We start from the raw sequence: 11,085 nt of genomic DNA, 5'->3' as shown, positions 1-11,085 counted from the left end.
TCTCTCCCCCTCTAGCCCTCTCCCCTGCTCGTGCTCTCTTTAAAAAAAAAAAAAAAAGAATTAATTAAAAAAAATTGAAATGGTGAGAGTTGAGTACATATGGCTCCCTTCTGAGCTAAGCCAAAGCAAGCGGAGCAGGAAGGAGACATGACTCAGGGCCCCTGTCACATGACCCTGGGTGGGTCACTTTCCCAATTTCTTCCGCGGCTAATTAGGGCTATGCCACTAGAGGTTAGTCCCTGGGAGATGGCTGAGATTGCTTCCAATGTTAACCTTTCCTGGTTCTACTCATGTCAGTGCAATGTTTCTGGATTTTAAGTACTCAGTGGTGAGTTGTCTGTCTGAAGAGTGAACGAGCCCAGCTGAGCCACCTGTGGGAATTCGCCTGCTCTGAAGACATTTGATCTCCTGCCCAAAAAACCCCAGGGCCACCGGAGTCACGTGGGACAGTGAAGCTCTAGAGAAAACAGACTGCAATCCCGTGGCACGACGCAACAAGGAAAGCGGAGTGCGCCGTTTACTTCCTCTGGAATCCCATTTTGGCTAAGCCAAGTGACGACAATTTAAGTCTTGGACGCCAATGAGAAGAGCCGATCGGATTAATTCCCGTTAAGTTTATTTCATTTATTCATTCATTCAACAAATATTATTGAGCAGCTCTGTCCTTTCTTATATGAGATACTGAGAATACCACTGTGAGCAAAATGCACTCAGGATGCATTTTATTGTAAATGCACTTAAAATGCACTTGAGAGCTCATATAGCTTTTCCAAATAATTCGTTGGCAGCATCGAAATAAATGTCTGGGGATTTCGCCTACAAATCCAAAATTCCAACGTCGTAAGGAGAATAAGAGAAAGTAATAACCCAAAGGAAAATTAGTTTTCCTTTGATTCCCCAGCTGTCTTCTCTTGCTACTGTCCTACCTTCTGTCCCTGACTCTGCTGGGCATTTGTGTTGGTGCCTTGAGGTACAGCTGGAGGGGAAAAGAGACGAGTTAATAAGTAACAATGTGTTAAACTCTTCACTGGAGCCTCCGCTAAGAGCTAGAGCATGCTTAGCACAACCACCCTGTGGCCTGCACCCTTCCAAAGGCTAGAGTAGGGGAGAGAGGGGGAGAGAGAGATTCCCGCTCCCCGAGAACCCCTGGTCCAGGAGGAAGGCCAGACGGCTGATGTCCAATTGCAGTGCCATGGTGGTGACAGGTGTGACAGTGGTCTGTCGTGGGGTCTCGAGGGAACAGTTCGTTTCGCTCAAGTTGGGAGCGGAGCGGATTGCGGAATCCAAGCTGTGTTGAGAGAGAATACGCTCGCGTAGGTGGGGAGTGAAGAAGAGTTGTGAGATCAGTCCCCAGTCCCTACTGACTCTTTGGGGGCACAGAGCCCCAGGGCACTTGCCTCTCACAGACGTTCACCAATGAAGGCGAGTGTTATTGTTAATACCCTCCCGGTTTTGTCGCAAGCTCTCAAGCCAGTGTTCCCTGAGGACCTTCCCATATGCTGCTCTCTCTGCGTGGAGTATTCTCCCTCCATATCTTTCCATGGCTGGCACCTTCTTGTCATTCAGCTCTTAGCTTAAAAGTGACCCTCAGAGGGGCACGTGGGTGGCTCAGTCGGGTGAGCGTCCGACTTCGGCTCAGGTCATGATCTCACACTCTGTGAGTTCGAGCCCCGCGTCAGGCTCTGTGCTAACAGCTCAGAGCCTGGAGCCTGCTTCGGATTCTGTGTTTCCCTCTCTCTCTGCCCCTCCCCTGCTCATGCTCTGTCTCTCTCTGTCTCAAAAATACATAAAAACATAAAAAAAAAAAAAGTGACCCCCAGAGAGGAGCAGCTTTCTCTGTTCTCCTAATGAAAAATGGCCACCCCCTCCCCCTCAATCCTGTCACCCTCTTCTGAGTCTCTGATTCTACCACTATCTAACATTTGCACTGTCTATTTTCTGTCTCTCCCCACTGGAAAATAAGCTGTATGAGAGCAGGAACCTGGTCTGTCTTCTTCATCGTCCTGTCTCCTGCATCTACGGTAATCCTGCCACTTAGGAGCCACTCAGCGTGCGTTGAATGTGAACAAACCGTGTATGAGACATGATGATGGATGCAGAGGGACAGTTGGGAAATCCTAAATTACAGGCTGGAAAGGAAGAGAGGCACCAGGATGTCTAAGGCAGAGGCTGGCTGACACCAGCCGAGATGGCCACAGAGGCAAGGTGGTTTGACAAGAAGCCAGAAGCCTCCCCACGAGTGCTAGGGGAGCTGGCACTGGATGGCCAGACGCATCAGTGCCTGGAGAAGACTCCTCTCTGAACCTCAAGTTTGCTCATCCACAAAATGGGGATGGTAATATACCATGCTGGGTGACAGCACGGACCTTTCTCACTTAGCCGTGGTAACAGGGGTTGGGCATTCTTTTTAAACAGTCCCCATTCCCTTGACATCTGAAACATCACCTTTCTTGCCGATTCACATGTACGTGGTGCGGGAAAAATTCCAAGTCTTCTAAAAGGTCTGGAGAGAACCTTTGAGAGTGGCGCCCTCTCCTCTTACCCCTGACGTTGGACATCTTGGTGCACGATGGGAAGATGACCCTTCCGGCCGAAAGGAAGGCGTCAGTTACTACTCAAGATTAATTTTGCATCCACGCTATGTTTTGGGTCTAAATAGGCGGAAGAATTGCTGGAGAATCATGAGAGATTAGGAAATGGGTTTTTCATAGGAGAAACTTCCATCCTTGCTTTAGTTGGCCTTTTTTGAAATAGGTCCTGACCCAAAGACTTGGGTGCAGTTGTTTATTTGGATCGTGGTTCCAGGAAGCACAGGGAGGCCGTGGGGAAGGGAGAAAAGGAGGAAAAGGTACATTGATGAGCAAGTTAACATTTGTGAGCAACTGGGGGCTCACTGCCGTGGTGGATCCTTGGAGAGACTGGGTGGAAATACCTCAAAATTATTCTACCAAGAGGTGAGGAAGGGAGTGCCTGGGTGGCTCAGCCGGTTAAGCCTCCAACTCTTGATTTCAGCTCAGGTCACGGCCAAGGGGATATGCGTGTGGCAACAACAGCATCTACTATTTCCCCTTTGGTCTTTGGGGACAGATGGGGAAAAAGCAATCCCACGTCTTCATTTTCCCTTAGGGAGAAGGAGTGTAGTAATTGTATTCTCATTTAAAAAAAATACTCAGTGCCTCTCCCTTTGGAAGGATTAAACATCCCCACGCTCTTAAGGGCAGGCTTGGCCATGTAACTTGACTTTGGCCGATGGAATGAGAGAAGAAAACAGGTGTGCCCTTTCCTTCATGTGGCCCACCGCCCTTCCTCTTCTCCCTTCGCCACAGACCAGTCATGATCAAGACATGGCCCCGCCTGTCATCCTGGGTCCCAGAGCGAGAACAACATACAGCCAGCCCACAAATGGATATGTGAACAAGAAATCTTTGCGGTTGTTAAGCCACTGGGAACTTAGAGGTACTGCCTCCTGCCACATACCTTAGCTGACTAATAGGAAAGAGTGATTTATCTGATTGGGGATTTGGGACGAAAAACTGGATGTGGCTTGGCTCGGCTCCTTCCTTACTCTTTCTTCAGATCTGCTTGACCCCGAGAGTGGGGGTTTCTGGTTAGCTTTCCGCCATGCAGCAAGGCACCTGTTCCTACAGGGGTAGCTTGTGAATGAGCGTGTCTCATTCAGAAGCGGAGATTCACAGCACATCCCTTTGGGTGCCCACTCAAACCTCGGGGTTATCAGTAATAAATCAGACATCTTTATTTCCTCCCTCTGTCTCTTGCGTCCGCCTCTAAATTGGTTCCTGACTTGACAGAGAAGAGAGGTGCTATCTAGCGAGCTCCTTCCAGCCCCCAAAGTCTTTCTGCAGGAGTCCAAGGATAAAACGGCTTTTTCCAACTTCGTGGCTTTTGCCTGCCTTGCCGCGTGGCATCTGGCTCAGCTTTATTTTGTATGTTCACGTCGATGACAGACAGCAATTGCAACTCGACTTGTGTGTGTTTGCGAGTGTGCAGAGGGCAACGTCCCAGGGGGTTCTGGCTGACAAGCACTGTGTTAAGTCACAAAAGTGGGAGCGGGGACAGGTACACGCCTTCTAGAAGATGATTTCTACCTTGCCTTTCACTATTTATTTTTTTCCTTTTCTTCATCTTTACCTCCTTTGCTCTTCCCCATGAAACCTAAGAGAGTCAACGTCCTGGGTTTAACCAGAGTTGATAGGTTATTGGATTTTTCATTCATTCAGTCATTACTTATGAAGCATCTCTTATGGCAGGCATTCTGACAGGCTGGTCGAAAGAAGGGATTTGAGATGCCTTTCCTGTTTCAACATCAGGCTTTGAATATTGTCCAAAGATAATACTTGGTATTTTCTTTGAATTGGTGTCATTTTATGCACTTTCAATTTCATAGGGTTTAATCCAAATGGTTAAGCTTCTGATTCCCAGTCTCTGATCTTTTTATATGTTGATTATGAGATAGGACAATATTTAGGTATTTTTCTCAGTCAGAGTAAGTAATATAACCTGCTCTAGAATACACACACACACACACACACACACACACACACACACCTTAAACCTCAGTGGCTTAACACGATTCGGTTTCATTTCTTGTCAGTTGCTGGTGGAGAAGCTTCTTATATAAGCAGCTCTCTTCCAGTTGACGACTCAGGCACCTGGGCTCCTTTCCTCTTCTGATGTCACTGTCTTTAGCTGGTGGCTTCCACAGCTGCAGCCGAGGGGAAAAGAGTAGGCTAGAGGATTGGCAGGAATGTCTTCAGGGTCCAGGCCTGTAAGTGGCCTCTGTCACCTTTACCCACATCCCATTGGCCAGAATGTTGTCACATGTCCCCATCCCAGTGACAGAGGAGGCTGAGAACCGTCTCCCTGGGTCAGCAGAGAGTTAACTCATGTTCTCTCCTTCCCTCTTGCAGGTACCTTCCACTATTCCCCCCCACTCCCTTCCTTTCAGAATAAGGCTACTATGGTGGGATTGTAAAGACAGAGAAGAGTCAGGGCTAAGCTTTTCAATTTCAAAATAGACTTTTAAAACACATGGCTTGAGAAAGAAAAGTCTCTGGGTTTTGAAAGTCTGGTCTTTTGAACTCCCATACAGTCTAACCCTTGCATGATTCTGGTCATGCAATCTATGCCCCGCGAAACCTAGAGATTTTTCCCAGAATTAGAACCAGCCAGGACGAGTCTGGCGCCCCTATCCAGAAGGGGCAAATGTGACAAGGGCTGAGGAGAGAGAGACAGGCAAACTGCAGACGGGGACAGAGCTGGGTCTCTGGAGGGTCCCTGTCTTCTGTGTCTTCCTAGAAGGAGATTCAGGGAGGAGACAGGGAGACACAGAGCTCCGGGTGGGTGTGACATCTGTAGGGAGAGGAGATCTGTGCCTCCCATCCCCATCAAGAGGCGTTGGAGGGGACACATTTGCAAGCGTTCCCCTCTAACAAGGGTATGAGGAGGAGTGATGCCTCCTCGGTGTGTCTACACAGCAAGGGCCAGAGACAGCCTCTCAGAGATTCCCAAGACCTCCTGGGAGCAGTTAGGGTTTTCCATGCCCTTGGCAGAGGTGTGAAGCCATGAGACAGAGTCTTTCCTGGAGAGACCCTGGGTAAACCACACTCTGGCTGAATCAAGGAGCCGACAGGACAGCTCAGTGAGGGCTGGCCGGGATCAACGTCAATGCCAGATGGGGACGTGGAGGAAGATAACTGAGCAGGTGCCAGCAGGGACAATGAAGACCCAATGTCTTAATGCAACAGAAGTTCAGGAGCTAATGCCCGGGTGGAATGCAGGATTGAGACAGTTTAATTGTGTTTCAGAGAACAAAAAGTTATCCCCCTCCCTAGAAGATTTGTACCCACCCAAACTAAACCACCGTAAAGGCCTTCACAAAGACACAGGGAAGCAAGGGAGGGGCCGTGGACTTGGAGTAGGGGGACCTTCTCGGCAGCCACTCAGTGTGACCTTGAGTCTGTCATTTCACCTCTCCGGATCTCAGTTTTCTTATCCGTAAAAAGAGATGTATGGGGCGCCCGGGTGGCTCAGTCGGTTGAGGGTCCGACTTCGGCTCAGGTCATGAGCTTGCGGTCTGTGAGTTCGAGCCCCGCATCGGGCTCCGGGCTGACGGCTCGGAGCCTGGAGCCTGCTTCGGATTCTGTGTCTCCCTCTCTCTCTGCCCCTCCCCCACTCATGCTCTGTCTCTCTCTCTCTGTCAAAAATAAAGAAACATTAAAAAAAATTAAAAAAAAAAAGAGAGATGTAATACTGCTTGCTTCGCGGATGTGTTGTGAGAATTAAATGAGAACAAAAATGCACCTAGTTCAGGGGCAGGTGCGTGTTAGGGGAGCTTAGTGGGCATCCAGACCATCCCTGTGTTTCCCTTCTGAGGTCATTTCCAATCTCAAAACACCATACGTCTCTGCGGGAAAGATGGATACACGAGGTTATGTATATCAGGGCCTGGAAGATAAAATAAAGTGCCTTCCCCCACTCTGTAAGGAAGCCATCAAAACCGAGTACGAGGCACAAAACAGACAATGAAAGCCCGACTTGAGACCGGGGTGGGGGTAGGGGGCAGGGTGAGGGCGGTGACTGCACTAAATGAAAAACAACAACTCAATACCCTGCTATCATCCTTCATCAAACTACAGAAATAGAAACCAGACAAACACATTATGTGAAGGGCAAAAGGGTTGGCAAGGTTCTGGCCTATAGGAAAAACCCAGGTTCAATAATGCCATGAGCCGAGGGAGGTAGGGAAGTGAGGTCAAAGTCAATAGCGAGGCTTGTGTTGGAAAGGCTGGTTTTATAGTCCTAATGAGGCTTAAACATCACACGTCCCTCTTTTGCTGAACTCGGTTTCTCATTAGGCTCTGTATCTGCTCCCGGATCAGCCAGCCACATGGCAGGAGCTGTTTTCACTTCCTCTGGCCGATGAATTATCAAGGGTATTCTCCGCCTTTCTTTTTTGGGAAAAGAAAGCTTTGGAGTAGAAAATGCTCCCTTCTATTTATATCTCCCCTTCTCTGATTAGAGAGATGATAAATTTTAGGGAAGGACTCAGGCCCCAAGCGCTCTGTCTTTGTTTACAAGAGGGCATGGTTAAGACGGCACTTCTAAGCCCATCTGCTCTGCTCTGGGCCTTTATCTGTTCTTCCAGGGGGGATGTGAGAGCTAGGGCTGGGTTTTTGAATATTTTTGGGATTGATGGAAGAGCCACTTGTTTGTGCCAAGCTCCGTGCTCAGTGCTAGGGACACAGAAATCAAGGAAGGGATTAAGAAAGGGTTCATATTCTTGGTGTTTATAAATACAGAGATTGAGGGGCGCCTGGGTGGCTCAGTGGGTTAAGCGCCCGACTCTTGATTTCGGTTCAGGTCATGATCTCACAGGAGCCCTATGTCAGGCTCCATGCCTAGCATGGAGCTTGTCTGGGATTCTCTCTCTCTCTCTCTCTCTCTCTCTCTCTCTCTCCCTCTTTCTTCCTCTGCCCCTCCCCCGCTCTCATGCATGCATCTGTGTGCACTCTCTAAAGAAGCAAACAAATAAATACAGAGATTTATACCACCAGCTTGTGTGATGGCTGTCGGTAAGCAGAGTGCTGGGTTAACAATAACGGGCATTTGATTAGACCTTTCATAAGGTGGATTACGGTAGTCCCCCTTTATCCGCCATGGATAGATAGTTCCAAGACCCCCGGTGGATGCTTGAAATCATGGATAGTACTGAACCCTCTATATACTACGTTTTTTTCCCCTATGTGTACCCACCTATGACAAAGTTTAATTTATAAATTCAGCACAGAAATAACAAATAATAAAATAGAACAATTATAGCAATGACCGTAATACAAGTTACATGAATGTAGTCCCTCTCTCTCTCTCTCTCAAAATATCTCGTTTTACTGTACTCACCCTTCTTGTGATGATGGGAGACAATAAAGTGCCTACACAGTGAGACGAAGTGAGGTGAAGGACGCAGGTGTTGTGGTGTAGAATCAGGCTACTATGGCTTTCTGACAATTTGGCAGAAAGAGGATCATCTGCTTCCAGACCGTGGGTACCCGAAACGGCAGAAAGCAAAGCCACCGATAAACGGGGACAATTGCGTCCCCTATGGCCCCACAATAGCCTGTGGTGAGGTGCACCCACTTCGCTCTTCCAGTCTCCAGTCTCCAGTCTCAGTTTGAGGACCACAGCTGGTACTGACTCCGGTCCTAGTGATGGGATCCCAACTCCAGCACTCTTAACCCCCTAGCAGAATTTTTCTCTTGGTGAACAGTGCGGAATCCCTCCCAAGCCCTTGCAGGCACACGAGAATTTGCCCACTTTTTATCAGAACCCTTATCCTAGGAAACTCCTCCCCACTTTTATCTTATTTTTAAAGTTTATTTATTTATTTTGAGAGAGAGAGAGAGAGAGAGAGAGAGAGCGAACATGAGAGCAAGGGAGGGGCAGAGAGAGAGGAAAGAGCGAGAATCCCAAGCAGGCTCCACACAGTCAGTGCAGAGTCTGACACGGGGCTCGAACCCAGGAACCATGAGATCATGATCAGAGCCTAAGTCAGAGGCCCAACTGACTGAACCACCCAGGCGCCCCTACTCCTCACTTTTTTTTTTTTTTAACATTTATTTATTATTTTTGAGACAGAGAGAGACAGAGCATGAACGGGGGAGGGTCAGAGAGAGAGGGAGACACAGAATCTGAAACAGGCTCCAGGCTCTGAGCCGTCAGCACACAGCCGGACGCGGGGCTCGAACTCACATACCGCGAGATCGTGACCTGAGCCGAAGTCGGACGCTTAACCGACTGAGCCACCCAGGCGCCCCTACTCCTTACTTTTAAAGACCCACATGAAACATAACCTTCTCAGTGAAGCTTGTCCTGACTCCCCGAGACAGGACGAGTTGCATCTTCCTATATGCTTCTGGAGGTGCTGGCATATATAATAATCATATTAATAAGGATAATAGGAGTAATAATAGTAGTAAAAAGGTCTAAGTTATCATTTACTGAGTGTATCTATGAACCAGGTGTCGTGCTAAGTGTTTTGCATGCATTATTTAATGCTCAAAAGAACCCTAAGGGAGAGATACTGTTATTATCCTCAGTTTATAGATTATATGAATTAGGAGTTAAGTTTGGCTGCAGGTAGAAACCTGTTCACAGTGGCTGAACCAAACAGGACCTTATTTTGCTCAAATAATGAAAAATTAGAGGTAGATGGGCTAAGGCTGCTATGGTGGCTCCATAATATCATTCTTGGCATGTGGCTTCTGTCACTGTGGAGACAAGACATCTGCTGTTTTCCAATCTGTGTTCCAGGCAGGAGGAAGGGTAAATGGTAAAGGGCAAAGAGGCTCTTCTTCTTGTGGTTTTGTCTGATTAGCTGGGAAGGGACGCTGTCCCATACTTACCTATGTCTTGCTGGCCAGAACTGTGTGATGTGGCCACCCTTAGCTACTAGGGAGCCCGAGAATTCTACATTTTTTTTTTTTTTTTTCTTTTTAAAGCTGGGCAGATTTCTGCCCTGAACAAAGCTGGGGGTCTGCTAGTAAGGAATAAGAGGAGGATGGATATTGGATTGGGAACTACCCAACCTTGTCATACAAATGAAAAACACAGGGCATCAGAGATGCTAAGGATCTTGCCCAAGGTCAGATATGTGGCCAAGTTAGATTCCAACCCATGTCTGTTTGACACCAGAGGCCATTTCCTTGACGGCTATGAGAGATGACCTCCTTATTTGTGATGCGTTACAATTGTCTTTTTTATTTGTTCCTCCCTTCCCCAGATCGTGAGCTCCTTGGTACCAGGAATCAATTTTACTCATCTTGGTATCCCAGACTGTTACCCATAGTTTGTTAAATGGATAAGTGAATAGGGGCGCCTGGGTGGCTCAGTCAGTTAAGCATCTGACTTTGGCTTAGGTCATGATCTTGTGGTTCATGAGCTTGAGCCCCGTGTCAGGCTCTGTGCTGACAGTTCAGAGCCTGGAGCCTGCTTGTTTATGATTCTGTGTCTCCCTCTCTCTCTGCCCCTCCCCCACTCATGCTAGGTCTCTCTCTGTCTCTCAATAAATAAATAAACATTAAAAAAATAGATACATGAATAAATGTCAGGACTTCAGTAGTTCCTTCAGCTAAAAATTCTTTCTAGGAAAATATTCTTTAATTGTTCTCTTCCTCTGGAATGTTTTATAACCTGTTCCCAAACAAGTGGCTGTACATGTATGTGCAAGAAATAATCCTGTCTTTGTGCCACCATGAGTGCCTCTGGCCTCTTCTATGACTTACAGGCTCCTAGTCCTTCTTTCCTTACATGCTTAATGCTTATTTACAGAGTAGGGTCCAATTTCTCTTTGTTCTGCCTGGTCATTCAAACATTCCTATGCTACATCATTGTATTTCTTAGGGACCTGTGTGCTACTTGAATAACACTAATTTGAGTCACAAGCAGCCCTGACCCCAAATCTCATTTCTTGCCAGGTCAAAGAGTAGGCCGGAAGGTATTTTGGCAAGGCAGATATGGAGGGGAGGAGAATTCTTTTTTTTTTTTTAATTTTTTTTTTTAATATTTATTTATTTTTGAGACAGAGAGAGACAGAGCATGAACGGGGGAGGGTCAGAGAGAGAGGGAGACACAGAATCCGAAGCAGGCTCCAGGCTCTGAGGTGTCAGCACAGAGCCCGACGCAGGGCTAGAACTCACGGACCGTGAGATCATGACCTGAGGCGAAGTCGGACGCTTAACCGACTGAGCCACCCAGGCGCCCCTGAGAATTCTTAAGATACCAGTTTAGAAGGTAAAATTTTCGGAAAGCCAACCACTGGTGTCCTTAGGTTAAAAAAAAAAAAAAAAAAAGTCATTATTGTTCCACAGGCCACCGGGAAACATCCTGATTTTTCCACAAAGCCATAACGTTTGGTTTGAGAGTTTCAAGCCCCATCCGCTGTGGGGTATTGACAACAGGGACCCCTGACTTAGGTTGGTGCGGCCTAATTCAGCTCAAGAATAGGCTTGCAGGCATCTAGACTTCCAACTTAATGGCCCACATAGCAATATGTTTTTTTTTTTAAACTTA

Source organism: Panthera leo, chromosome B4, assembly GCF_018350215.1.
Source record: "Panthera leo isolate Ple1 chromosome B4, P.leo_Ple1_pat1.1, whole genome shotgun sequence".
Classification (NCBI taxonomy): Eukaryota; Metazoa; Chordata; class Mammalia; order Carnivora; family Felidae; genus Panthera; species Panthera leo.
Note: the sequence above shows the minus strand (reverse complement) of the source record.